Source organism: Poecilia reticulata, linkage group LG11, assembly GCF_000633615.1.
Source record: "Poecilia reticulata strain Guanapo linkage group LG11, Guppy_female_1.0+MT, whole genome shotgun sequence".
NCBI classification, from domain to species: domain Eukaryota; kingdom Metazoa; phylum Chordata; class Actinopteri; order Cyprinodontiformes; family Poeciliidae; genus Poecilia; species Poecilia reticulata.
Window position 1 is genome coordinate 13,691,087 of NC_024341.1, and position 27,805 is coordinate 13,718,891.

At 39.1% G+C, this 27,805-nt stretch overlaps 1 long non-coding RNA gene across 1 annotated transcript in view; it reads left to right on the forward strand.

The window, feature by feature from the left end:
- Nucleotides 1-19,255, forward strand: part of LOC108166731 (uncharacterized) — a 54,933-nt gene extending 35,678 nt beyond the window's left edge. Inside the window, exons 2-3 of the long non-coding RNA XR_001777100.1 lie at nucleotides 18,436-18,563; nucleotides 18,681-19,255. This is a non-coding gene — a long non-coding RNA (uncharacterized LOC108166731). The remainder of the gene's footprint in view (nucleotides 1-18,435; nucleotides 18,564-18,680) is intronic.
- Nucleotides 19,256-27,805: the final 8,550 nt, after the last annotated feature.

Genomic DNA, 27,805 nt, shown 5'->3' on the forward strand with positions numbered 1-27,805 from the left:
CAAAAAAAAAAACACTCTCTTTAAAGGGACAGTTAAGATTTTGCTGAAATCTGTTTCTATTAAGAGGTAAAATTCAAACTATGTCCCATTTGTGGTACCATCTTTGATTTTTAAGAAGACAAACTTTAGCAATGTAGAAAAGTGATTTACTTCACACTGGTATAAAACCTAGTAGTGATATTTTATGGTCTGATGTTTTGCTGCCTCTGGAAAGAAACCTGCCTTCGTCTTCCCAATGAGATCCTTCACTGGGTCTTCTCTATGGTCTCCTCTTAGTGCTACATGCCTACAACACACCATGTAGCACTAATGGTGTGTTGTATAGTATACTTTGTATACTATACCTTTATATACCTTACTATACAAAGGTATAGTAACTGTCAAATGACTCTCATCTGCAAAGATAACTCCAGTTTGTATCTTGTGTAACTGGATGGATGGATGGATGGATATAAAGTAAGTGTGATTTTTAACTTCAACATTAATCACACACTAATAAAGTTTCACTGAACCTTCAGTTGAAACCTTTTTTCCAAAAGTCTAATATTTCAATGATACGTTTTTATGAATTTATTTTTTACATTAGCATAAATGTTTGACTAATTGGCATTTTCAAGCAGGCTTTTTGTTTATTTATGATGTTTATCACAGTTTCAGAAAACACTTTCAGAATGGATTCGACCAAAAACATTTCGCCGATGCAAATTAGATGTAAAACTCTAATGGTTTAATGCAAGTTCATTCAGATGAAACAAAGTAAAAGCATTTTACACAAAATCTTTGGGAGACAAAACATTAAGATAAGCATTTTTTTTTTTACTGGAAACGTCCCAAGCACTATGTCTGAGTGCATCTTCTTTTTTAAAGATGCCTTATGGATGTTCATCTTGTAAACATTATGAAAATCTCAGAAGCATTAGTACGTCAGCTCTAGATCCTATAATCCTGATGTAATGTAAATGTATAGTGTGTGTGTGTGTGTGTGTGTGTGTGCGTGCGTGCGTGTGTGTGTGTGTGTGTGTTTGCGTGTGTTTGTGTGTGGTCATCGTTTTCTTCTCTGAATTATATTCTTCCCAGAAAATGACCCCAATGAGTCTCCGTTTGAAAAAGTAATTGCATCTATTTGTTATTTGCTATAATAAAAAGTGAAAACGGCTCCCACAGACCCAAACAGCTTATATTAACGATAAATGAAAAACAAACACTAAGAATTATGTATTTTGAGGTGGAAGTTTTATTTTAAGAAATAAAACTGTGGAAAGTGTGACATCATGTTTGTTCTCAGAAGTCTTCAGAACCGTATTTCACTGCAGTCGCAGTTCCAAGCTTAGGGTATTTTAATACCACAACGTTTGTGTCTGCTCGTCCCATTCCTCTTTGCAAAGTTGAACCTCATTTCAATGAAATAAAGTTTTCAAGTCACGCTGCACATGCACAATCTGGACTTTGACTGCGTGAACTTACAGTACATTAATATGCTTTGATCTAAACCCTTTTATTACATCTCTAACAGTCTGTTTACTGTCATTGCCCTGACCCGTGTCTTTTTTTTTTTTATCAATTCTCACCAGATTTCCTGTCTTTGATGAAAAAAAGTATTCCCACACCGTCACCATGCAATATGATATACATTGTTTAAACTGTTTTTTTTTGTGGCTTTCTTTCAGTAACCACTAGACAGTTATGATTATGATTATGACTGATTTCTTTTCGGTTATTTAAATGTTTTCTGAAGCCGCCTTAGACACACGGCACCATTCAGGGGCTCTGTTCCTCAAAGGGAGTGAAACAGAAGATATTTGTGACCCACAGCAGTGCCAGATGTGTGAGGTGTTCTTTATAGGCGACCACTCGGCAAAGTGCCACACAACGTCGAAGCACATGCCATTAATCTTTTTCCTCGGAGACGCCTGGATGCCACTTTGCGATAGGACCTCCCCGCGCAGCCCCCCATCCAACCCCTCGTGTTCTCCGGTACATTTCTGTCCTTATTGCCGCCTCTCTCCCATCATTCCATCAAACCTCCCATCTGTTACGCTGTAAACCAGAGATTTGTCTATTCCTTTACACATTTGTAAAATGAACTCTTAAGCTTTTCAAGCATGCAGACATTTACTCCATCACTCCTCCCTCTATTCGGCATGCACTCATCCGCACATACATATATACATTTCTGCATAATCTGTTTCCAATGAGGTCTCCGTAGCATTTCACATATTCCTGCTCTTCCACTAGTCAAATAAGGCTGTCACAGCTGCACAGCCATTTCACGGGGGGCTGCACTGATCACACCATTACGATTACTGACTGCATTAAAGAAAGATCGGGGAGGGGAGAGACGCGGGGTGGGGTCGCTGTGCATCTTCTTGTCTGATCTGTATCACATACCCAGAGAGGGGGCTGTGAGGATGACGGAGAAGATTTGAGACTTAAAAAACAAAAACAAACAGCTGATGCATTTATTGGAGACAAGTGTGTTTTTCGAAGTACTCGACGCTGGTCTGAAGCACAAGTGAAGTGAACTCAAGACAGCTGCAGCTCCTTAGGCAACCAGTCCGACTTCTAAAAAATATTTATGTCTTCGCTGAGTAATTAATTACTGCATTTACCAAGCCAGAGTGTCCTTGGAGAGACCAAACGTTTGGCCTGAACCCAGGCAGAGGGCCTTTAACGCTCAGCAAGAAAAATTGATGTGCCCTCTGCATGCTGCTGAAACATTTGATCAGAATCAGAATCAAGGTCATCGTTAAAATTTCAAAGACTTCAAAGCAGCATGGTGAAAAGCATTGTTTGAATTGACCATTAAGAGAAAAGAGCTTTAATAATTCCCTTTTATCATTTGAGTTACTTTTCTGTGCTAAACCTGCGAAGGGGTGGTTTTTTCTTGAGGAGAAAGCTGCAAAGTAAACGCAAAGAGTTATCTCTGGGAGTCCGAAGCGTGGCAGGAGTGTGACGTTCTTTCTGAGGTGTATTTTTTTGACCAAGTTCAAGTCATTTTGTCAAAGCTGTACTTTTACGCATCTCTGGGTTCTGAAAAGAATGTGCTTGAGTTTATAAAGTATTCTGAGGGCGATGCATTCATGCGTACTGCACTTGCTGATGCTTGCGCCATCATGATGCAATCACAGGTCCCAACTCCTCCGATGAGCACCGGGCACTCCCAGGATCTTCCTGGAGCTTTCCCAGATGGCTCGCAGAATTCCCAGCCAGCTCCAGACTGGCATCACCGCCAGGCTGGTGCTCACTCGCAGGGCACACAGGCTGGGCGTTTGGCACATCACATCCTCTCAGGACAAAGGAGTAACTTTTAGAGGTCATCTTGGTGCTTTTGGAGCAACTACAACTTTACCAAGCTGGGAAAGACAAACATTATTAAGAAGTTATTGGCTTCTTTACATCAGGCCTTTATAGGTTTCTGCTTACAGCAGCTTTCGATTAAAGAATCTGAATAATAAACTGTTTAAAATTTAAATATAAATATGAAATAAGTCTCTAAAGTTGGATTTAGATTTTTATCACGTGTTTCTTTGATTCAGCACTTTTATTTTATTTGTATTGTGTTATACAAATGGTGCCTTAAGAGTAAACTTACCTCTGTTGCCCTTTTTGATGAGAACAAAAACATCCTGCCTTCTGAAGACTAAGCCTTGGTAGGTGTTTCTTTTACTTCTAAACTCTTAAAATGAAATCTAAACAAATAATTTACAATACTTCACTTAAAAGCCCTGTGTAGACCTTGATAAAATGTTATAATTGAGATAGATACTAACATCTATAGAGTGAAACAAATGTTGTTCTTGGTAAATTGAAATTGCTTCTCACCCTTCTTTCCCGATAACACGTTTATTAGATTAGGCTTGATTTGTTTTATAAGCAAAAACCTGACATTTTGAATTTGATTCCCCCCCCCCACCCTTCCCCCCGTTTGGGTAGCTGGGAGTGTTCCAGCATAACTTCACCCTGCTTTCTGTCCTTGGGGAGTATTTTGTAAAGAGTGGTGAGCTTTTAGTTCTGTCACAAACTTTTAACCAGAACACAATCTTGCTTTTGTTTCCAAGGTCAAAATTCTGTGATCCTGGGGAAAATGGGCTGTTTTATAGATGAAAAGAATCCTTGAAGCCATCTTGTCAGTCAGGATGAAAAACAGAGTGAGTGGGTGAACGCAAAAGTTAACTTACATTCCTAGCCAAAAACACAACAGGAAAAGAACACGTCTCCGCGCAAAAACCTCTGGTCACCTATCTCATCATCGTAACATCTTCCTATCTTATTTACATAAGAGTAACACCTTTGTTAGACAAACATCCCTAAAGATGTTTGGCTGCTCATTTGCAGCAACTTCTCGTTATGGAACTCATTATGGAAAGCGCCCAATGCACCAGGGTGTAATGACACAGGCAACGCTCGCTGTAAAACAGTGGCATATGGCTAAACTACACAGCATTAAACATTTTGGAGACTGTGCTTCCCTGGTGTCTAAATAGCACAGCGCTTTGGCAAATAAACCATTATGCAGTGTGAATGACTTGTGGACATGTGTGCCAAGTGAGGCTGTCTAATTCTGCTTTACTGGGAGAAACCAAACAGATAGAGAACAATTTACCCTATAGATCCTCGTGAAAGCACACGCAACGAAAACACGAGAAGTACTAAATGGAATAATAACGCATTTACTTTTACATTCAACGTCAATCTGAGGATTGCTATGGCGACAACTACTGATTGGTAAAAAGAATAGAAAAGATCTCCTTACACAATCTTAAAAGTACCACTCCTCGCCATGTCATCTAATTCACTCGCTCATTTCATATGAATAGGTTTTAATAAAGTGCAGCAATTATGTCTGTCTCCTACTGAATATTATGACCTCCTTTAAGTTCCCATTGGGGATCAATAAAGTATTGAATTCAAATTTGAATGCTGTTGACATGGTGTCACCACATGACCATGGTCTCTTATGGTCACTTAGTGAGTGTGTCCCATTTTGCCCTTCCCCCTCATCCTCAGGTCTCAGCCTGTGTTTTGCAAACTGGAGGATTGTGCAGCTCAGTTGTTTACTAGCTGCAGGTGAAAGATGAAGGGGCAAAACTTTTCACCCCGAAATCAATTATTTCTTGGTTGAAATATTTTATTGACACACAAACTATGTTTTCATATTGAGATAACAACCTTGAAAATTGGGAAAATTGCTTTGCATTTATTTGCTAAAAATATACTGCCATTTATTGTAACAACAAAATGTGGTCTTGCTCTGTAAGATACATAAATACATAAAAGAAATATAAATTATGACCATATCTGTTTATGTATAGAATCAGCCGTACACAATGAGGTGCTGGTGTCTTAAACAAGTCAAGTAATTCAAATAATATGGGATTTAGGAGCTACAGGATAAAGGTGGGGCTGGGAGAATCCTTGGACTGAATGTATATGTGCTTTATGGAAACGGTAAACAACTTTTGATAAAATCTCCAGAGGATAATGGATGATTCAGGTGATTTCACCACCTCTTCCATATCCTAACAAATGCCAAAATCCAAGTATTTTCACTGTTAAAGATAAGCAGACTTTAATCTGGTAGGTAAAGTAGGAAATACGATTCAGACCTAATTTATGTTGGGAAACTAAAGTAGTTGTAAAAAGGGTAAAACTTTCAACACTGGTTAAAGTAAATCCATCACTGTGTTTGTTTAGAAATAATGCAGGTCTTTTACTCCTGTTCCAGTTGGAAGTATCTTCTCTTTTGAAACAAAAAATACCAGAGGGGACTTTGAAAGAGCAAGTGCATCTCAAGGCACAACAGGGTGAGGGTGGTGTGCTGACATCACAGGTTTAATACTCAAAGCGTAACAGACTTTCTTATGTCGCTGCTCTCCTCCAAGCTCCTTGATGTCTAAACCTCCTGTAATCTGTTGCCTGAGGACAGGCCCTCATCCTGACCCTGCAAAAATGCTTGTCGTCAACCTGATAGGCGATTACCTATAAGGTTCCTGTTTTCCTTTGATCACTGCCCTGTGAAGCCAGAAGTTACGCATTCAGCCTCTGCATTTTCTGCACCGTGTCGGCCTCAGAAAACAGGCGTATCATTCCATCTTCACGATCCTGATGGCACTGTCTTATGCTCACTTTCATTTTAAGCTTTCTGCAATGAGATCCATTACTGAGGTCTCAGATTTTCTTGAAAAAAAAAAAACCCTGTTGCCTAACAGTTTGAACAGAACATGGTTTGCCTGTTCCACTAACTCAGCCACCAAATACCCAGATCCTGACTTTTATAAAAGAAAAATGTTAGGTGTGAGTAGTATGTTTCTTGTGTAAAAGTTCCAATTAACATTAATTAATGGTTATGCTTGTCCTTAAAACATCTTTGGTATCTCAGAGATACCAAAATAACACGTTGTGACACAGACTAAAAGCTACCAGGCTAAAACAAAAAAAAAATGCTGAGAGCGTTCAATGTAAGACTCAAACTTTAAAACCAGATAGATACGGTCAGAAATGGTGTTGACCACAACATGCTGAGGGTCTGTCTTTCTGCCGGTGTAACTGAATGAAACGAGGGAAGGGTGGAAGTGGTGGTTTTGGGAGGGCAATGAGACATAAGACAATCTCCTTCAAGTCCTTCTTAGATCTATAAGTTGCAAAACTCATGAGCTCTTCAGATGCGAACAGTGTTGGCTTTTTGACAACAGATGAAAAGAAAGAATAACTGGATGAGAGAAAATGAGACATTCAAACTTTTCGCATGGTGGCGCCGCCATCATGCTGAGTCGGGGTGGATTCTTTGACGTGGATCTACATTTTATATTTATTTTTAAAGATATTTTAAACAGCTCCAGCAAAGACCTGTTTATTTAGCACAAAGACGCGTATATGGTAAGAAGTATGTCATGGCATGAGATCGACGCAGCCATTCATCAGCATCATGATGTCATGGTTTGTTATGAGCGTAAGCAGCCGTACAGCTCCTGAAACTCTTTGCCAGGTATGTAAACCCCTTCAGCCATGCAGCTCCAGCCGTTTTCGTATGATTGATGTGAGTGCTTAGTGGGGCGACAGAGGTCACACAGCTTGGGAAATTGTTTTAGCCCTACCTGCTCCTCTTTTCCACTTTTATTTCTTTTTCTCTCCCTCTCTCACTGTGTGTCTGCGCCTCTCCCCACCTGGAGTGTCATGAACCCTCTCCACACTCCAGCACCTAATTATATCCTGGACGTGTAAATGTATTCATATTCATGAAGGCACAGATGCTAAATTAACTGTGGCAGGGACACATCGCACTGTGCCGACTGCACAATCTGCTTCTTCCACTTATGGAAAGAAGTGAAAGGAAGGAGAGGGGTGGTGAACGCTGGGGGAGGAGGAGAGGGGAGGGGAAACAGAGTTAAACAAAGAAGAAGAGGAAAGTAGTAATGAAATAAAAAAAGATTTCAGGAGAGAATCTTAAATGGAAGATTCTGTATCTTCAAGAGTCGGTGGCAATTGCTTGGACTCGAAGAACGCGTCCCAAGTGACCTGAGCAGGTGATGCGCCACCAGGTTCCCGCTGCACCCCTCTGCCATTGGACGTTCAGACCGGCCTAGCTAGTGATGAGTGACAAATCAAAAAGCCGGCGAGCATAAAAGCGGGTGGCAGCCGAACGGCGCGCGGGGAACTCAGGGGCAGATGGAGGGAGGTGCAGCGGTGCGCAGCGAACAGATGGCCGCTCCGAACTTGATATATGAAATTAATAACGTTTCTCAAATAGAATTCAGAAACCAGAATACATTACCTGAATTTTAATAACAGTTTTTTTTTCTTATTTTGGAGGAGTGGGGGGCAAAGAGAGACATTTGCATGCCAATGTGTTTGGGGTAAACAAATAACCAGTAGGACCCAAAGCAGTAGATTTTCATCTGCTCCTACTGAAAAACAGACAAAGGCGGGCAAACAATGGAAAATGTGTTGGTTGGGGGGAAATTACCACAGTGAAATCTCACTCAAAGAGCTGAAAGCAGAGGATTTACACATGGTCATTGTTGGCATGAATGTCAAACTGATTTTGAGCTCATGATGATTATTAGTTAATCTCGTCGGCATTTTCAGTTCTGGTCTTTTTAATGTATGTAATTTGCGACACCTGACACCTACAGAGAGTGGAATAACTCAGATTCTATTTGAATCAGGAGCTGAGGAATAGTTCTTGGTCAGGCCGGCCTCTTCTGGGAAAGTTCGGCGATGTTTGATGTTTTCTCCATTTGTGGGTGATGGCTCTCTGGAGCTCTTTAGAGTCCATTAGAAGTGGCTTTGTAATCCTTTCCAGACTGATCAATGTCAGGGACCAATGTGTTCTTGAATTTCTTTAGATTGGCTCGTGATGTGCTGCGTTTTGAAACTGTTCCTGAAACTGTTTAGAAATTGAAGGCCACACCGAAAAAAATTTATGTTGTGATTAATTCATGATTTAACGTTGGAGTCAGGATCTTTAGCACAAGACCGGGTTGGTTTAGAAAGTTAAGACATTTAATATTATAATTGTGTGATAATTGCTGAACTGAAACATTTAAGCCTGATTTAAAAAAAAAAAAAACATAAATGGGAGAAATCTGTAAAGGGCCAAATACATTTGCACAGTTAGTCTGGTTTCATAAGGGATCAGATTCTTAGATACTTCAGAAGATTCAACTGGCCCAAATGTGCAGTTGTCTTTGAATATAGAAAAATTATAGGAATTTAACAATACTCTAAAATATCACATATATTTTTAATTCTCTGCTGACCAGATCTGCAAAAACTATTACTGCTGCTGTTTAGATATAATCCCTTACCATCTGCTTGGAGAAAGTGATTTTACTAGCTTTTTATTAAGAGTTTGATCATATTAAATTCTTTCTTCCTCTGAGCAGTAAAGGTAAAAGTGGGACCACTTTTCTGGTGTCGGGCAATTACCCTAATCCCTCATAATGAAGATTCAAATAAAGATTTAATGGTTTAGTTAGAATCCAGGTAATAAAATATCTGCATGCACTGAAGCAGGACAATAAAGTCATGGTTTTAATAGTTAAAATTTTATGTCATCACCACAAATCAGAGCACGAATACCTACTAAAATCATGCCAGATTTTATTGGTCTGAATTATTAATTTTTCGACGGCTCCTATAATAGAGCTTTAAGCTTCACAAATTAAAGATATTTCAACTGTTCAACGTTGAGCCAGTGGTAGCAACGCAGGTAGGTTAAAATTTAGAGAAGGTTTGCAGAAAAGAATAAAAAAATGACGTTTTGAATCATTCTTTGTATAATGGGGGAACATATGGCCATCCACTTGAGCTGACATACAGAGCAATCATCAGAAAAGAGTCCATGGTATTAGGAAGGAATTAAGAAATCTATTTTCTAATTTGTTATTATTATGCGGGGGGGAAAAAAGCACCATGACCTAGATTAAACTTTTTGGCCAAATAATAAATTACTACATTAGGCAGAACACTAAACAGGACATCAAACTGATCGCACCATGGTAGCATTATACTGTGTGATTTTTGAAAGGAGTAAGAACGTGGTGAGCAATAATGCTGAGATGGTTGTAACTAAATACAGAACAATCCTTTATCATTTTTCTTAAGGCTGAATAAGGCGTGAGGCTGTCACTGCATTTCAAATTCCAGCAGGACACGGTCATAGAAAAGCACAGCTGGAGGATACAGTGACACAGGTTGTTCCACTACAACGAAAGGTGTGCAAAAAAAAAAAAATCTTCTCAAACATCTTCCTTCCAAACTGGATGAGATTGAACTATTTTACAAAGAAGGGTCAAGAAATTAAGTCTTCACATGTGTAAATCTGTAGACAAACAACAGAAGACTTTCAGCTGTCGAAGCAAAAAATGGTTTTGCAAAATGCTAACTCAAATGTTATTTTCATGCTTGGATTTTTCTAAATGATGCATCATTTTCTTAACAGTTATGTACTAATTTGTCTTTGTCTGTCATAAGATCCCAATAAAATTAATTCAGGATCTTTGCAGAAAACATCCAGATGATGCAGGAGCATATTTCCGAACAAAAGCAATTCTCTTTTTCTTATCACTGTTAACTAACCATATTTCAAGCAGGACAATATGGCTCAAAGTTAAAAAATGAACAGCATATGGAGTTTTGTCAGCTCCACTGTACTAGTGAGCTGCACTAATGAACTGAGCGATTCTCTTCATATGTTACAGTGGACATGATTTAAATAAAGAGTGAAAAATGGTCCCATAACCTGGAGATGTTGCAGACACGCTGCATGTTCATTACCAAACCCTGTGCACTTTTGATCGTTAATCACCAATATTCTCAGAAAACATGAGATGTTTGACTTTTATTTAGAACTGCGCTCGACAAGATTGTGTCTGGATGTTGTTTAAAAAAAAAAAAGTGCTGACACAGATGAATATGTTGTGGAAAGCTCATGCTGTTGTACCCCTGCAATATGCGGTGGGAGTGGTAGTGTGAGAAACTTGGAACTGGTTCAGGTTCACAGTCTGTTCACCTTCACAGGTAGTGACAGATGGCCAACAGTAGCTTTCAGCAGCAGAGTGAAGTAGCATGTTATAAAGAAGTTTGCATGAGTGGGATTTCTGACAGGCTGACTGCGACATGCACTCGCATTTAAATTCGCACCAGGGCACGCATTCACAAGCTGAATGAGAATGGCTTATTTTCCTCCTGAAAAACAAACTGCTAACACTAATTCGTTTGCCGTCGAGGTGTTAATAACAGTGGTGCTCGGGCACGCTGGAAGCATCAAGGTACTTCTCAATCCATGGGGTACGCTTGTGCCGCAAAAAAACAGAAGGTAGAAGTTGGCGAGGCATTGTGCACATGGAGAGTGTTACTTACTGGTTATTGTGGTGGTCATACTGTGTCCCGTATGGCAGTGTATAAACGAACAGCATGCAAACACCTTCTGTCCAAACATCTGCGAAAGGCACATTTTCAGGCAGTCTTCCAAAAGCTAATAAAAGACGGAGGCAGAAAAAGAGACAGAAAGGAAGGGAGAAATCAGCAGCCGCTCGGGAAAGCTGTCTCACTTTTGATTTCTTGAGTTCTTGTTTTTCGTGTTTTAGCGCGCTCGTTTTGCTTTTCTTGTTATTCGAGCGTCAGGTTTGTGCTTTGTTTATAAAACTCTCATCTAAGGGATTTTGTCTTTGCACTACCTTGGTAAGTTAAATTCTCTTTTGGTACCTCCTATAATTTTGGCACCACTTTTAAAGACCACTGCGGTGACATTAATCCCCACAGTGAAAAGCAGAGAAACGTCCAACCAACAAATTTGAGTGCATTTATTTAGTAGGGGACGATATACTCCCCAGTAAGGAATAACAATAAAAAAATAATACATTCATCTTTTAAACTAGTGACCTAATCTCACCAGACTTGCATCCCAAAAATGTAGAAAGCAATTAACCTTTAATATATATGGAAGAGGATTAGGGGAACTGGAAAAAAAACAGTTTGACTTTAAACTCAGAATTTTGAGATTCAAGTCAGAACTGTTTTGTTTTTTCCAGTGGCCCTAATCCTCTTCTGTAAATATAAGTGTATTTATTTGCTGGAGAAAAATATTGCAGTAAAACAGGATGTCTCTGAGAAAATTACTGAGGTCACAATTACCATTAAAAACTTCAATAAAATCCCTTAAATTAGGAAATCTTTAATTGGTAATCAATGTCTTCGTCTTCCCATGTGACACAGAGGTCTATTTCAGTTTAGTAACAACAGTTTCCTAAAGTACTGCAAGAAAGTATTCGCAGCTTTTTCCATATTAAGTTACAGATTTACTCTAAAGTATTCATACCCAAGGCTAATTTTTTTTTTGTTGAAGCTGCAATTTTCTCTGAATATGCTCTCCTGGTCTGTTGGAGGCACAGAATTGGTAGGCAGCCATTTAAAATGGTCTTTGGGGATTACTATAAAGAAGACCTCTTTATAAAATCTCTCACACCAAGAATCACCGTTTCTCAGAAACCGTTTCCGAGAAACCTAGAAACAATGTCTTCATACATAGATGCTGTTGTTGAAGAAGGGCAAGCAGAGACTGTGGTTTCTTGAACCTTCCACAGCAGCTACTGGTCAACTTCAAACGGTAATTATTCAGTCTGTCTTGTGCACATTCATCACTGCGTGATGAACAGGACAGGTGCTGCTGCTGCAAAAAAAAAGAAGTCTGCAGAAAGAATAATCAGGACTGACCTTTCCATTCATCCAGGGATTGTACAGGTCGAAGGTCAGGAAAAGGACAGCTAATATCTCTGCAGATCTAAGACATCCTGCACACAAACTGTTTAAACTTTTACCTTCGGGTCGGCGCTGCAGAGAGCTTCTTTGCAGAAACACAGAGACAGTTTCTTCCCTCAGGCCACCTCTCAGATGAACAACTTACGGCATTGGTAGTCAGCTAGTCTTCTGGAAACAAAATAAGCATATTTGCACAAAATAACCTGCCTTTCCCCCCCTTTTCCCATAAAAACAATAATGTGTATGGCTGTGCGTACACATACATTTTTATCCCGTTCTCTTTATTTTCCTCTAAAATTTGCATATTTATGTTTAATTTCTGTGTGGCGTGATACCAAAATCAAACTCATTGTTTGTGCACAATCCTGGCCAAAATAAGATGACTCAGGGACATTCATTGATTCTGCAGCCATTCATTTGTAATCTTGGCTGTGATGTGCTGAAAGATGAATCGTTGTCTTAGTCTGAGATCCAAACAGGTCTGGATGAGGTTATCCTAATGAATCGTTTCAGCTCTGTCATCTTTCCCTCCATGTAGAGAAGTCACCAAGTTTCTGCAACAGAAAATGTGATGCTGCTGCCACCAGTGTTGTAGTACTCGAGATCGGTCTTGGTCCCAAGACCAGTTTTTGATGGTTTTGAGACCATCACTCCATATAAGATGTTTGGGGGTTCAAGCCGAAAGGTTGTATTTATATTTTGATTTTCACATCATCAAAGCAGAAAAATGTCTGTCTCGTTGGTGAGCAGTGTCAGTAATGGTTCACCTTTTGGTTGACCTACTTCTACAGGGTTACACTTGTGCACTCCCTTACTGCTAACTCTAAAATCTAGCAAGGGTGTGTTTGTGTGTGTTGATAGAAAAGCTTGTTCTGTATTTTTATGTTTTTTTAGTTCAGTATCACTTTCAGTAGTCTATGTATCTTCAAAATACACCCAGGCTTAATTAATCTTCCTTGTTTCATAGGATAAACAAAAGCTCTTCAATAAAAAAAATTCTCAATTATAGGATTTAAGAGACATTTGGAGTGACTGAGGTACAGAGGTTTAGCTTAACCACAAATTAATCCTGAAAAAACAATCTCATGCAGGGAAAGAAAGGCTTCTCCTGCAGAGTTTTTAGTGAGAATGAAGTTCAGCTGTTACACAGTTTGGCAATAAAAACAATACTTTGAAAATCTCGTCAACCGTCATGGTGTTTCATAAATGATGGGAAAAGGCTAAATGATTTTGGGAGGACTCAACTCGTCTATCATCGGAAATGAGATCACTGAGAAAGAACGTCTCCACTCCAGCTCCTTGTGGGAAGACGATTTTTAAATTTCTGCTGTTTCTGATGACCCTGGATGCTGTTGTTGAATGATATACACAACTGGAAAGCATTTCTAGACTGGCAGACCGGGGTAGCCAGAGTGCAGGAGTCTGCAATTTTAGGGGGTGAAACTTTTCAGCCTCACATGGGATGCTGCTGATGGTCAGCAAATTCACAACCTTAAGTTTTATAGCTTGCACTTTTCAAGGTAAATGCAATACATCAGAAAAACCCTTGCATGTAAATAGAAACAGGTGCTGGACCAGGAAGAGTTCTGAAACTTTGAGGCCAGACATCAAGGATGAGAAAGAATTTCTTTCTTTTTATCTCCAACTCTGATGCTCTCCAAACTCTTTAGTTAACTTCTGGTTGACAGAGTAAGCTTTGATGGAGTGATGTTTCCGTAGGATTCCGCTCCTGTGCCTAACTTTTATCACTCTCTTTATCTAAAACCTGGTGCAGGTGTAGGTGGTAGAAACTGTCCAGTTCTCATGCCAGTTATGAAATGCAGTGATGGTGATTTTGTTGCAACTCTTCTAGCTGCAAAAAAAGAAAAAAAAAATCAAATCAAATCCAGAAAAAGATTGTTTCATCTACAGGTTACACGGGCTAGCAGTTGCTGTGCACACAAGAGCTCGGCACCGCCTCGCATAGCTAGGCAAGGAAGGCGCCTGTTGTAAAAATACACAAGCAGGACCTCGTCTGAGGAGACTCCTTCTCAAGGGAACGCGTCACGCATTCTTTCTGTTTTCACTGATTTTTCCAGGGAGCTTAGCTGCCACAGCTCTGCCCCCTGAACACGACTTATAAAAGACATCCAGTGTCAGCCAATTATTTTGGACTCTGATGGTCATAAATCAAGGCTGACCAATAAAAATGAAGACAGCCAAGTATAATGTTCGTGCGCGACTCCAACTGGATTGTAAATGAAGCCAGATGGGCTGGGGGAGTGCCACCGAACAGAGCTGGATCCCATCACTAAATGGCTGTGTGTGTGTTTTCCCCTCGTGCACAAATTACGCCATCACCTCATTCGGCGGCATAAATCAAAGCCCAAGCTGTGATATGTACAGGGCATCTCTCCATCTCATTACTATGACAAATTCACTGGCAGCCTTGGATGTGTGAGGCCTGCTTAAATGGTTGATATTTTCACAATCTGTACTTCGGTAGCTGCTGTTATTTTGGAGCAACTGTTGAGTCGTTTATGTCATTTTAAGACATGTTTGGAGACGAAGCAGACAGTGGGAGTGTTACCTCTTAGTGGACCTCGTAGAGGAGGGACAGCATGTTGGAGAAATATTGGAGCGGAGATATAACGAAAGGCAGAAGAGAAGGAAGTAGCAATCAAACTGAGCGGAGGAATTTGAATTGAAGGCTTGAGAAAATAATAGAAATTGACACATGTGGTCATGTGTCACTTAAATTTTTTTTTTAGCATTTTGACACCTTGCAACCACACGTTCTAATATTTTTTATAGGATTTCGGAATGTAAAAGTAAGTCTGGATGTAAGGGAACAGATTCAATATCGTTTTTTAAAAAATTCCAACAAATAAAAGTAAGAAAATTGTGGCATATATTTATGTAATCTGAAAGTACTTCAAAAATATATCTATACCAGTTTTGTCACATCTAGAGCCTTTAAAAAAAACTAAACTTATTTCTCTATGTTTATGTTCATAGTTTTTTTTTTAAATGTCATAATTGAATAATTTGATGAATTGACTTCAGTCAGTTGATTATTATTATTATTATTATTATAACAAAATACAAATAAAATATAACTCCCTCCAGGCAGAAAACGGACACAAGGCGTTCTTCAATAGTTACTGGCATTTAATAACTATGCCGTGAGAACTGTACAAAAGATATAAAATACATTTTTACAGAAAGAAAGACATTCACATAAAGAATAGACAGCTACTACGGTAAAACATTTACAATAAAGTGGCTTGACTTACAAAAACAGACTCATTATGTCATAAACCACGTGGCTAACAAACTCGACAAATTCTTAAAATAAACATTCTATTTACAAACAAAACTAAAATACAAAAATGCTTACCTCATTGGCCGCTTCAACCTGAAAGGGTTAGTAACGAAACTCCATGTAGCTTCTTCTTGTAACCCAGCTACACGAGCCTCGGTGCCTCACCAAATCTCTCCATCAACAAAGAAAAATAAAACATGCTGCCCTCTACAGAGTGTGGCGTGTAACTAAAAATATGTGCCTAAATGAAACAACAGATTAAACATTGGTTCCACTCTGGTAACCTTTGCACAACTTATAATAAACATAAAATATTTTACATCAGTTTATCTACACCAACTTAAACCAAACTGTATAACTGCCGCCGATGGTAGCCACATGAAATATTTAGGCAATGAGTAAATATTTTTATTTACTAACTACAATGATACACAATGTAAAAAAATAAATAAAATAAAATAATTGCCTTTTTACCTTTAATTGTAGTCTGTAATGGTATTTCGCATTATTATTTTCAGCCATGGGCTGCACAGTGGCGCAGTAGATAGAGCTGTTGCCTTGCAGCAAGAAGGTTCTGGGTTCAATTCCCAGCCCCTGTCTTTCTGCATGGAGTTTGCATGTTCTCCCTGTGCATGCATGGGTTTTCTCTGGGTACTCCAGTTTTCTCCCACAGTCCAAAAACATGACTGTCAGGTTAATTGGCCTCTCTAAATTGCCCCTAGGTGTGAGTGTGTGCATGCATAGTTGTTTGTCCTGTGTGTCTCTGTGTTGCCCTGCAACAGACTGGCAACCTGTACAGGGTGACCCCGCCCCTCGCCCGGTACGCTAGCTGGAGATGGGCACCAGCAACCCTCCCGACCCCATTAGGAGACAAGGGTGTAAGAAAATGGATGGATGGATTTTCAGCCATATTAACATTTACAAAATGTATAAAGATATGAGATCTTGCTTTCAAATTGAAAATGTAAGCTCTTAATATTTTGCATTTTAATTCACTCTGAGCAAATCTGAGTAATTTGCTGAATTTATAGGAAAGAAACAACTACATGAGATCTGACACTAGTACTCACCTGGGTATCTATAACATTGTTACTTAGATCAATACACCCAGCCCTGTTATTTTGTTTCACCTAAGGGCTGAATTCATGCCACACTTCTCAGATTTTTATTTGCAAAGACAACTGATAACGATGCATTATTTTCCTTCATCTATCGTTGAAATTTTACTTTTATGTAAGAAAAAGTGAAAATGTGTGAGCAGCATTGATACCGTTGCAAAAGCAGAACTATTTATGCAACTCCACAGTAATGGACTTGCTTGAAAGCACATTCGAGCAGACCTGCTGAGCTCTTCGTTTTCCAGACCCACAGTCATGACCTTCATTCTTCTAACTTAACTTCCATTTCAGAACTAAGAAGCAGCCCTGTCTGAGAATCTGGATTCCTCATTGAGTGTTTCTCAGCTTTAACGGTGAACGTTTTCTCAGAAACGGCCTTCCTATAGTGGAAAAAGAAAAAAAATATATATTTTTTTACAAGGTTGTGTTATAAGATTTTTGGTCTTCCACGCGCAAAGCGAATGTGACAAGAATAACCGTTCTTCTATTAAAAAACTCTTTAAAATACAGCTTTCATGAGTTTCTGAGGTGAGGGAAGTGTGGCCAACCTAAATAAAAATTTTCCCCTTCCAGGGCTAGACTACTTCATCAGCCAGTGAGAAAACACGAGGGTTGAAGGTAGCCGTTTCTGCAGAAAACATTTCTTGGGAGCAGTGAACTGTCTAACCTCTTATGTTTTCTGCATTATGCTCTCTGAACATAGTTGCTCCGGGCAAGTCACCTGATGTCACTTGATGGAAATAAGTTTTTTTTTTTTTTTTTTGGTCAATATTTTGGAGTTTCAATCTGAAGTTTTTTGCTGAATGGCTGTGTGGGGAGACGTGAGTTCTCACAGAATAGACGATGAGCTGTCAGTGAAGACGGGTACATCAGATCAAGATCAATAAGTTGTGAAGGTTGCAAGAGTAGCAGTGAAGTCCACATCTTACTTTGCTGAGAAGTGCTGTCTGTCCTTTGGGAATAAGGCTGTAAGAAGTGAACAGTGAATAAAATACACGGTTAAAATTTATCTTGTTGCATGAGGCTAAGATGTTAGTCATGACAGACCTCAGATGTTCTGATGTTGGGACTTGCAGCTTCTAAAATTGCACCTCATAGATGTAATTATTCAGAGTCAAAATAACTCTAGCCTTGTGAAGTACTAAAATTTTACTTGATACAACAAAAAATGCATTATGATCCCCTTTTGAGACACATTAGTTGCTCCTAGATTACAGTACGTTTTGTTTTTTTTTGTCTGTAATTTCTCCTCAAACAAAACAATATTTATATTTAATATGTTGTCATATATGAAAAGGACAAAGTTAAGTTTGATAAAAACAAGAGCACTGGTGAAAATCGCCCTGTTTTTATTAAAAGGAGTGATTGTGGTTAGATTCTTGCTCCGCCTTCCTCTGTCGTTTGTGTCCTCTTTGGGCAAGACGTTTCACCCGCCTTGCATGCCGGTGTTGGTCCAAAAGGCTGATAGAGCAAAACGGGAGCCTCTCTTCTGTCCGACTGCCTCAGGGCAGCTGTGGCGACTATCAAGTCGCCATTATCTGTGTCTGAATGTGCACGTGAATGGAAAAAGTCTCTGAGAACCCTTGGAGGGCTGAAAAGAGCTATATAAACTGGATTTCATTTCATAATTGTTCATAAACTTAAAACAGACGCATAAGTAACTGCTCTTTCATTTTACAATAAGCTTTGTCTTTATTTATGGCACATGGTATAGAATGTGATCATTTTTTTTTGTCCTTTCTTAACGCTCAGTTCTCATCGACCACATCAGACACGGTCGTCGCCACAATACACACATCGTTTGTCACACACCAATGTGACATGGTGAGCAACACTGTGGCCGTCGACTTACAGACAAGCTGTAAATCTTCTGCGTTGAGGTAGGTGTCTGCATTTTTTTTAAAAATGTTTTAACTGCATTTGAATTTATCTGAAAGTGCACCTCTGCACAAGTATGTCGGTGTGTGTCTGCCAACAGTCATCTCTGTGTTTCAAAGAAAGGAGCGTTGGTTCACATGGAAAAAAACAAGGACACAAAGAGGAGAGGACCTGGATCTTATCACTCGGGGGTTTGAACACAAACCAGACCACCTCTCACCAACTCCAAACAGCAAATTAGGAGCTGGGAGCTGCCGACTGCACTTGTGACAAAGACGTGACGGAGAGCAGACGGGCTGGACTGTGTCACAGGTCACATGGGCCCCGATACGAGAGGAATGCTGACCATGTACAGCCAGAATAAGCAGAGATGTCCATACGTTTGTTTCAGTTCAAGCAGGCCTTCATAATGCATTCTTATTAATGTAGTAAATTCAGTTGTATCCAGTTGTAAACCCGTCCGTTCGTTTTCTGTATCAAACGTTTCAATGTGGTGGGTGGAGGGAATCAACAGGTGAGAGACAGAGCTTATAAAGTACCAGTCCATCACAGGATCAGTGCTGAGACACAACGTGGCAACGTCAGCATGCAAAGGTTCCAGCTGAGGTTGAAACTCGCAACCTTCCTGTACGCCTTAAGAGTTCTTTTATTTTTTTTCTATAAAGGAATCTAAACAGTGATTGGCTCTTTCTGTTTTTGCTCAAATATGCTGGCACAACCGTCGGCGTCTCTGGTTCTATTTAAGTTGATGAGCCATACGTTTGTTTACTCATTCATCAGTTCACACAATTATGGGTGTGAACTCACTGACTGCTTCAATAGATACGCCTTGCTGGTTACAGGTTTGTAGCTTTACCTTAATAATTTCCCCAGATCAACGTGGCAGAGTTCAGCATTTCTAAAATGTGCCGATTTGTTGGCTTCACATATATTTTGCACTGTTTGCACGGTGACCTATTTTTGTTGATATTTCCTAATATGCACTAGGGACAAGATACACATACAGGAGGCTTTGGTTGGAGTATTTCTTGCAAAAGTCGGATAGAGATTAAACAAAGATCCCTTTCTTTGTACACTCAAACTTTGTGAAAAGATGTATTGGTGTCACCAATAATATAGCACCATGTACATTTAAGATAAATATTACTTAATGTGGGGTTTTCCCTCTGAAAGAATGTAAAATAATTAATAGTTGGATTTTCCTGAATGACTTAGCATGCTGCTAATAAAACATTATTTTATGCATCTTTACCAAAGGTCAAAATGTAGAGGGCACTGCAGTCGATCTAATAAAAACTTTGGAGCAAATAAATGTTTTGGTTGCTTATTTTTATGTTAATAATGAACTAGTTGCTTGCCTAATTTTCCACTTGAGATATGTTTTGATTTTCTTTAATCAGATGGGAGCTGTATGTGTGAGTTTTAAGCATGAAAGTGTAATTTAGGACATTTCTTTTAGAATGTCATCTAACAGCAATATGAATCAGATTTCATAGTTTAAGAAATGTGAAATGTTAAGGGGTATATTTTAAAGACGATACTCATGGAGGAAATTTTAATTACAGCAGTAAACGTATGATTAAAATGAAGCAAAGTGACTAATTTTAGATTTGTTTGTTTGTTCATTTCAGTTTATCTTCACTGTGGTAGAAACAACTATCATTATAATGATAATCCTGAATTCATTTTATTGTGTAATTTAGTTTGTGTCTCCATGCAAATAAATATTTTGTAATATATAGTCATTTATTACTCAGTTTGTACAATCGTTTTCTTTTTTTTTTTTCAAATAGCCCTTTATTTGGAGTAGCTTTAGAACAAAATGTCCAGAGAACATAAATCTCATGATCTGGGATTTAACTTCTGGTCTGTTAAAGAGCTAAGGCTGCTTGAAGAATCCTACGAGGTCTCCGAGAGATGAACGTAAATCAACGCAACGCCCTCTGAAGTCATGGAAACATGACCGTGCGAGCGCGTGGAAGTGTATGCGAGTGTGTATTTACTTAGTTAAACAGGCTAAAGCCCAGTCGCCCCGTGTATGATTCTCTGTCTCCATTCCTTATCAACAGCACTTTGTCGTCCCTGCCTCGCTGTCAGGGCTGTGTGTCTGAACCACCTCTCTGCCTGATAGCCAGCAGCCGCCTAAATACACCTGCACTCTGTCAAGCTGCAGCTGCTTCCCCTCCCCTCCTCACACTGACTCATCAGACACAGTCACATGTGACTCGGTCCTATGAACATGTGTTTTCTGTTCGTTTCTTAGTCAGATATGACGTCTTCAATCAAACATCAGAAATATAAATACTTTGCGGTGTATTTAAAATGAGCGACGCCACCGTTGCACCTCTGCTGTAGTCGTGTAAACACGTGGATTGCGTCATCGACTCACCAAAAAAACTGTCCCGTCTAAGACGTCGAAAACCGGCATACGTTTTCAGATGACGTGGAACTCAATTCAACGGGGATCAACACGCAAACAGAGCCAGTCATTTATTAAGTGTGTTTCCACAAATGTCAGCATTCTGCAGAGACAAATTGGACAATTAAGCGTACCTGCATGTCTCTCTGTTGTAGCTGGGACTTGATTGTGACGAGGAAAACAGGAAAACGATTACGCTGGATTCGCATGCAACGCTTTAAGGGCTCCAGCTGTTTTTCTTCATTTGGAGTTCAAACAAGAAAAAAGATCAAAAACAATGTTTGACAGCTGCCATCAGTAAATTGTTGGGCTGACTGTAATGATGATGTCTTTAAATTGTTAAAACAAACCGTGGATTTTTCTTCCCGTCTCTTTTCTTTGCTGTTTAAGATGTCCTCCTGTCTTAATTTTCTCCACAAAAATATGTCTCTATTTGTCTACCTTTTACTCCAAATCACCAATATCCTCATATTTCTTTCTCAGATACCAAGTGCTCTACTCCACTGTGATGTGTGTATTTTCTCTCTGTCTCTTTCCCTCCTGCTCTTTGCTTCTTAGCCTTTCCCTGCCTGCTTTTCATCATGTCAGCCCTCCCGGTACCATATTGACACCTACCAGACGTACAACTTAGTAGCCTGATAACGTGTCCCGAGGCTGGCCTTTTCTTGACCTGAAGACACACCCTTCAAACATACCAGACGGTGAATAGGATTGTCCAAATGAAAGAGCTTTTTTTTTTATAGCAGCTTAAGCTATTTAAAATTTTATGCTTAACACCGTTGCTCACAACGACTCAATCTCAACTCTGTGCTGGAGAGCACAAGGTTCTACCGAGTACAATGTGAAAACGGTTAGAATTTCAGGGTTAAATTTTACTCCAGTCAGAGTTGATTTGAGTCATACATGTCATTTACACTGACAAGTGTTAATATGTCTTCAAGTAATATCCGCAGTATTATTTAAATAAAACACTACCACTTTTCAATTTATCATGGATCACTCTTCATAAGTGTAATAAGTTTGAGTTATAATGCATGACAGTGATACATAATACATGTTGATATGTAAAGAATCTTGTCAGTAGCTTAAGAAATTGAATCCTTTGATTACTACAGGTTTTGTCACCATAAACACATTGTTCGTGTTTCTCTTTTTTGGCACCTGCCAGCACAACCAAAAGTACCGATACCTGCTTTGATGGCCTCACTGGGCAGCAAACTAACTTAACCTGAACTCAAGAGAAAAACTAATAAGTTATTTTGTCTGAAAGAAAATGAGAGACTTTAGATCTAATGTGCAAATGAGCTGAAAGCCACGTTAAGCGATCTGGGCTTCCTTAACATCTCTTCAAAGAATCGGGCTGACCTCACCCACTTTGCATTAATGCAGGAATTTATGCAGAATCCCCGATCAAGTATTAAGAGCGTTCAGTGAACAATACATAGACATACTTTTCAGTCGGCTGAGACTTCCGTACTGCAATTCTTTTTGTGTCATTAGTCTCATGTAACAAAATAATCTCCAGAGAAAGTAGATTTTGGATATTCATTGGCTGTAATCAAAGTCAACAGAAATATATTTCTGTTAACTTTAGAGTCACTTCCTTCAATGACTTTATACAATGTATGATTTATCTTTTTAAACTAATATGCAGAAATATGCAAGACAGGCCAAATTTTAAAGTTGGATTGCTGTGTGACTTCCTTTGTTTTTCTTGATCTGTTGCTGCCAAGAAACACAAAAGAGTTTCCTGAAAGTCATTGATTACTGAGTCAAATTGGACCCAATCAATATTAGTGTAGACTGAAGAAATGCTGTGGATTATTATGTTGCATTTCAAAACTCTTGAGTTTTCAGCATATATATGTCGCTAATTTTAATGTAAATACAGTAGTGGGATTTGAAGCAGAATTGCCCATCAGTGCCTATTAAAATAACTCAAATATGTTTTATGGAAAACTTGAGTGTGGCTGTTCAGTCTCATGTTCTCGTTGCATTTATCAACAATTCACAGTCATTTGCATATTAGATCCTAACTCTGTGAATTCATAAGATTTAGTGGGGAACAGTGGTGGAGAATTGTGGGAATGAAATAGCATAGGATAGCAACACATAATGCAGCAGTGTCCTTGTCTCATGAAATTCAGACTAGACTGTAACAAAAATAAGTTACAAGTCCAAAATGAATAAAAATAGCTATTCTTTTCCTTTTGGCTTAACATTGGTCAGGTGTCAAATAAGAGAGAAGAACAGAGAAAAATGACCTGATACAAAGAAGGTTTATTGGTATAATACCTTTCACAGGCAAAGAAAGCCTGAAAGGGAAAGAAAGAGCATAAAAAGAAAAATTGCATTAGGAGACAGGAAACAGATCAAATGGAATAATAGCTAAATTTAAGTATTACATCAAAAGAAGCAGAAAGGTGCTCATTCAAAACAATTAAATTGCTAAGAGCTGATAAAATAAACAGATAAAATAAGCTTTTGCCTTTTTTGGAAAACTGTGGTACCTAATAATGCTTTGCAGGCTTGGTCGTTTTAAACACTGTTAGATTTGGAAAAGGATTTTATAAGTCCATATAAAGAAACCCATCAGGTCATTTTTGACTTTTGTTTACATTGTTTTGGTTGTAGGTTTTCATGTTTTTGATACAGTACGAAATACCAGTGAGACATATTTAGTTTATATTAATAACTTCCATGACTGTGGATGATAAAAGTCAAGGCGACTTTGGCTGCAGTGGTAGGAATTGATCCTGTAACAGGTGGGTCACAATGTAGTGGCCCATCAGCATCGGCGTGTGAATGAGTGTAAAGTGCTTTGGAGTTCTCTGGTCCAGGTAAACCATTAAAGAAGAACAGGCCACCTTAATAAAGAAAAACAACAACAGGAAGGAAGCACAAGCATAAACACAAACAACGACGAGCAAACTAGTGAGATGTCAATAAGACCAACAAAACAATTTCACAGCAACTGACTGCAAACCAGGAAAACAAATACTTTGGAGGGTGATTATTGAAACAATGAGCAAGTGAGACTAATCACATTGATGTAAAACAGCTGCAAGTGAAGCAGGAAGCTGAGGCACAAGAGAAAAAAAAAAGATTAATAAATACAGGAGAACCCGGAAAAAAAAAACCTGACCTGGGGAAACGGGGAAAACTTAGGACTTTAATTAAACCCAAGCAAGCTTATTTGTGTGTTTTCTACAGACAGTTTTTTTTATTCAGTACTTCTCAGAGTGTATTGAAAATATTAAACTGATTGCAATGTGCTTGTAATTCCCAAGTAACCAATCGGTTACTGCTTACTTCACTGGTAAGGAATGGACAAAAAGAAAAACAGATTGGTTGGAAAATTTCCAGTGAGCATTTCTGAGTTGAAAACAAAATCCAAACTATATCTAAATCATAGATGTCTAGGCGAGAATTGACAGATACTTGGCTTAAAATGAAAGTTTTGGAAACGTGTAGAATTAGTTTTAGATGTAGACCTAAAGCTTCATTTACTACTCCCTTTTTTGTCTTGCTGAGCTACGTTCATGCTACCTACTTTAATGCAAATAACATAAGTCCAGGGCCTTTTAACACGCATTCTTTGGATTTTTATTTTTGTTACTATTACATTATTACCTAAACACAAATTTAATTCCACTCCTCATTTGCCTCAGCAACATTTTGTCAGCACTGGACCAACTCGAATTCTGTCAAAATGACGTTGTGTGTAGCTCTGCATGAAAATTAAAAGTCTAGCTGCACAACTGATGTCTTTTTAATTGCCGCTATATGCAAAGCTATAAAAGCTTTGCATATTTGTTTAAGAACGGAGGATGCAAGCCAGCGCATTCTTCACTGAGGGCAGTTTTATAAAACAGATGAGGACGTGGGAACATGGTCGCACAAGAACTGAGTTCAGCAGAGAGACGGGACTCGATTCACAGTCAGAATCAGTTTGTACAACACAGTGATGTGGCAACAAGATCGCCAAGATCGCTCAGTCCATGTGGGATAACATAACTGGCCACTGTGTTAACTAGACACTTTGTTGACTCGGTTATGAACTAAGAGTGTCTGGAGACATTTCTGGGAAACGCAAAGAGAAAACTGTTTTTACTCTGGATCTCTAAATGTTCATTCAAAGAAGATGTTTAATTAAGCTTCAGCTCTGTGCAGTATCAGCTAGATGACCTTACTGTCTTCACACCATCTCACTGCACTGTGAGATGGCAACCAACCTGACCCGGTCTTGACCCATAGAGTGTCCCTCATGAAAGTATTCAGACCCTTCTTACAGGGTCTGAGCATCCTCCTCAAAATCACAATGTTTCTGCCTCCACAATTTGGGCTGTCAGTGCGCATCCTGTACAGCTTGACTGTTTGATGACACTATAGATAAAAAGAAAAAAAAAATCATGTTTGTGTCCATCAGTACAGTGTAAATATGTAAATATCTGAACAATAGTACATTTTCCTTTTTTTCCCAACAGAAGTAGAAAATGCTGCACATTTCTACACAAGATGTTACAGTAGCAGAAAAGAAAAAGTATGAAATTTGTTGGTAATAATTAGTCAAATTAAGCTTTACCTTTCATTTGACTGTTTCTGGTATTTATTTTTATTTGCTTTGCTCATTGATTTGTCATAGACCTGACAAATTTTCAATTTTAAAATGAAGTTTAGACTGCTTTCGGAGGAGAAAGTTTTGCTTCATTCTAAGCCTAAAAGAAAAACATTGGTCAAATCATAACCAGGAATAGCTGTACCAAGGAATCACGCCAAAATTAGGTTGATGTAGAGCTTCTGCTCTGTTGCTGACTGGGATGATTCAGGAGTGTAAAATAAAATGTGAAGTTTCAAAGCTGTTTGTCCAAATGTCCAAAGTCACAAACCTGCAGGACAAAATCCTTTCTATTTAGCTGTCAAAATTCAACTTTCTCATCTCAAGATGAGTTATGTACAAAATTCTTGGAGTGGAGATGAAAAACAATCACTGTTTCAAGTTGTATGAACGAAAACATCGTCAACGATCAATGCCATTTCTTTGCAGAGGTTGATTTCTTTTTTTTTTTTAGTGTGTTTTCTCTTGTCATTATCTGCACAAAAAAAAAAAGAAATGATTCATAAACTTTCAAGAAGCAATTCATAACCCATTTTCAGTCTGAACCACCACTGACAACATAACCCTTTCCACAGCTAAGCTTCTCTTTAAAATCAATCATGTGCCCTAAATCACTCTCTCATGCTTTCCCCATCATCCTCGGGGCCAACTATTTGTCATTCTCTCATGCAAAACCCCTGCACTATATAACACCGCAGACAGACCTGAATAGAAGACAGGAAGAGCACACAGGAGCCGTGAGAGTACTTTAGCAGAGTTTGTGGAACAATGGCGTGCTGTCCAGGATGCAACTCTCTGCTTTCTGCACTTTCACCAGCTAAAGGAAAAATACATCGCATTTGCTTTAAGAGGTTTAAGATGTGCTTGGTGGGATGTGAGCGGAGCATGCGTCTACGTGTGGCTCGAAGAGAAAGAATCCAATTTTATTGAGAGAACTGACTGTGTACATTTTCTTCCTTTCTGCCCTTACTTTTAAGGGCCCACGCTTCTTTGCATGTATGCATATATCTGTTTGCGTTTGCGAAAGCAAGAAGTCGGCCTACGTTGCGACGGCCCAGAGCCAGCTGTGAGCTCCACGTGGAGGATGATGCATCGGGGAGGGGGGGGTCAGGAGCTGGCAGCTGGCATGAGACAGAGAGCATCCAGCACTGGGTGTAGTGGCTCCAGCTATTGGAAGCTGCTTTAAGCACACATTCAGAGCTGTGTGTGTGTGTGCTGAAATAGGGAATTTAAGACAGAAAATATAAAGAGAGGAAACACGAGTTGTGTCCATAAAATCAGATAAGCACTTTAACACATTAGCAGCTCAAAAGAAAAAAACAAGAAAAAAAAACACATGGCCCAACCTCAGAGGAGTTCGCTCCCCGCCGTCAGCGCACACGCTCGGCAGCCTCGCTCTGTTCTGAGCAGTCATTAACACCTTCCCTGGGTGTCTGGCTTTCCTCTGACAAAGTTGATGGTTTTGACCTCAGGAGTGGAGAGGTCACGCAGAAACTCACATGTGCTGTTTCCAGGGACCACATAACAGCTTCCCAGCGTGTCTCGCAGAAGAGACAGGATCCTCCAGAACATCTCAAATCCAGATTATCCTGACTTATCACACAACACGGATCTCTGAGCACAGAGCACGGCTGTGTGAAATGCACCCAGACCACCAGGAAATAGTTTGTGAAGAAATGAACCAAACAAAATAAGTCAAAGGAATTTGCAAAGACAGTAAACACGTTTTATTTGTTGTGGGATGGATAAAATGTTAAGGGGGAAACAAACTTTAAAAGCATAGATATTATTCAGCGTAGGCATGAGCTACTTTAACTTTTCTCATGGTATGATAATGTTAGAGCTAGAAAAAAAAAATCCTTCAATTTCATAGCATCTACCCAAACATTTAAACCAAAAACATATTTCGTGATACATGTCATGATAATCAAAATGTAATTCATATGAGTCTCTGTTGAACAGTCTCACCCTCCACAATGTTTAAGCATGGCTTCCGCATAAGTCTTCACATGCAAAATGGTTGAAAATGTTTCTGTAATAAGTCAAGCATATTGCTATTCATTTCCATTGGACCCTTTTTCTAAATCTGTCCTGATTTGGTAAATTACTTTTGGGTGAATGTGGAGGCAGCGGACATGATCCGGTTTCCATCATCAGGCTGATGGAGTTCCTCTCACTTTACTCTTCCTTACTTAACCCCATTGAAG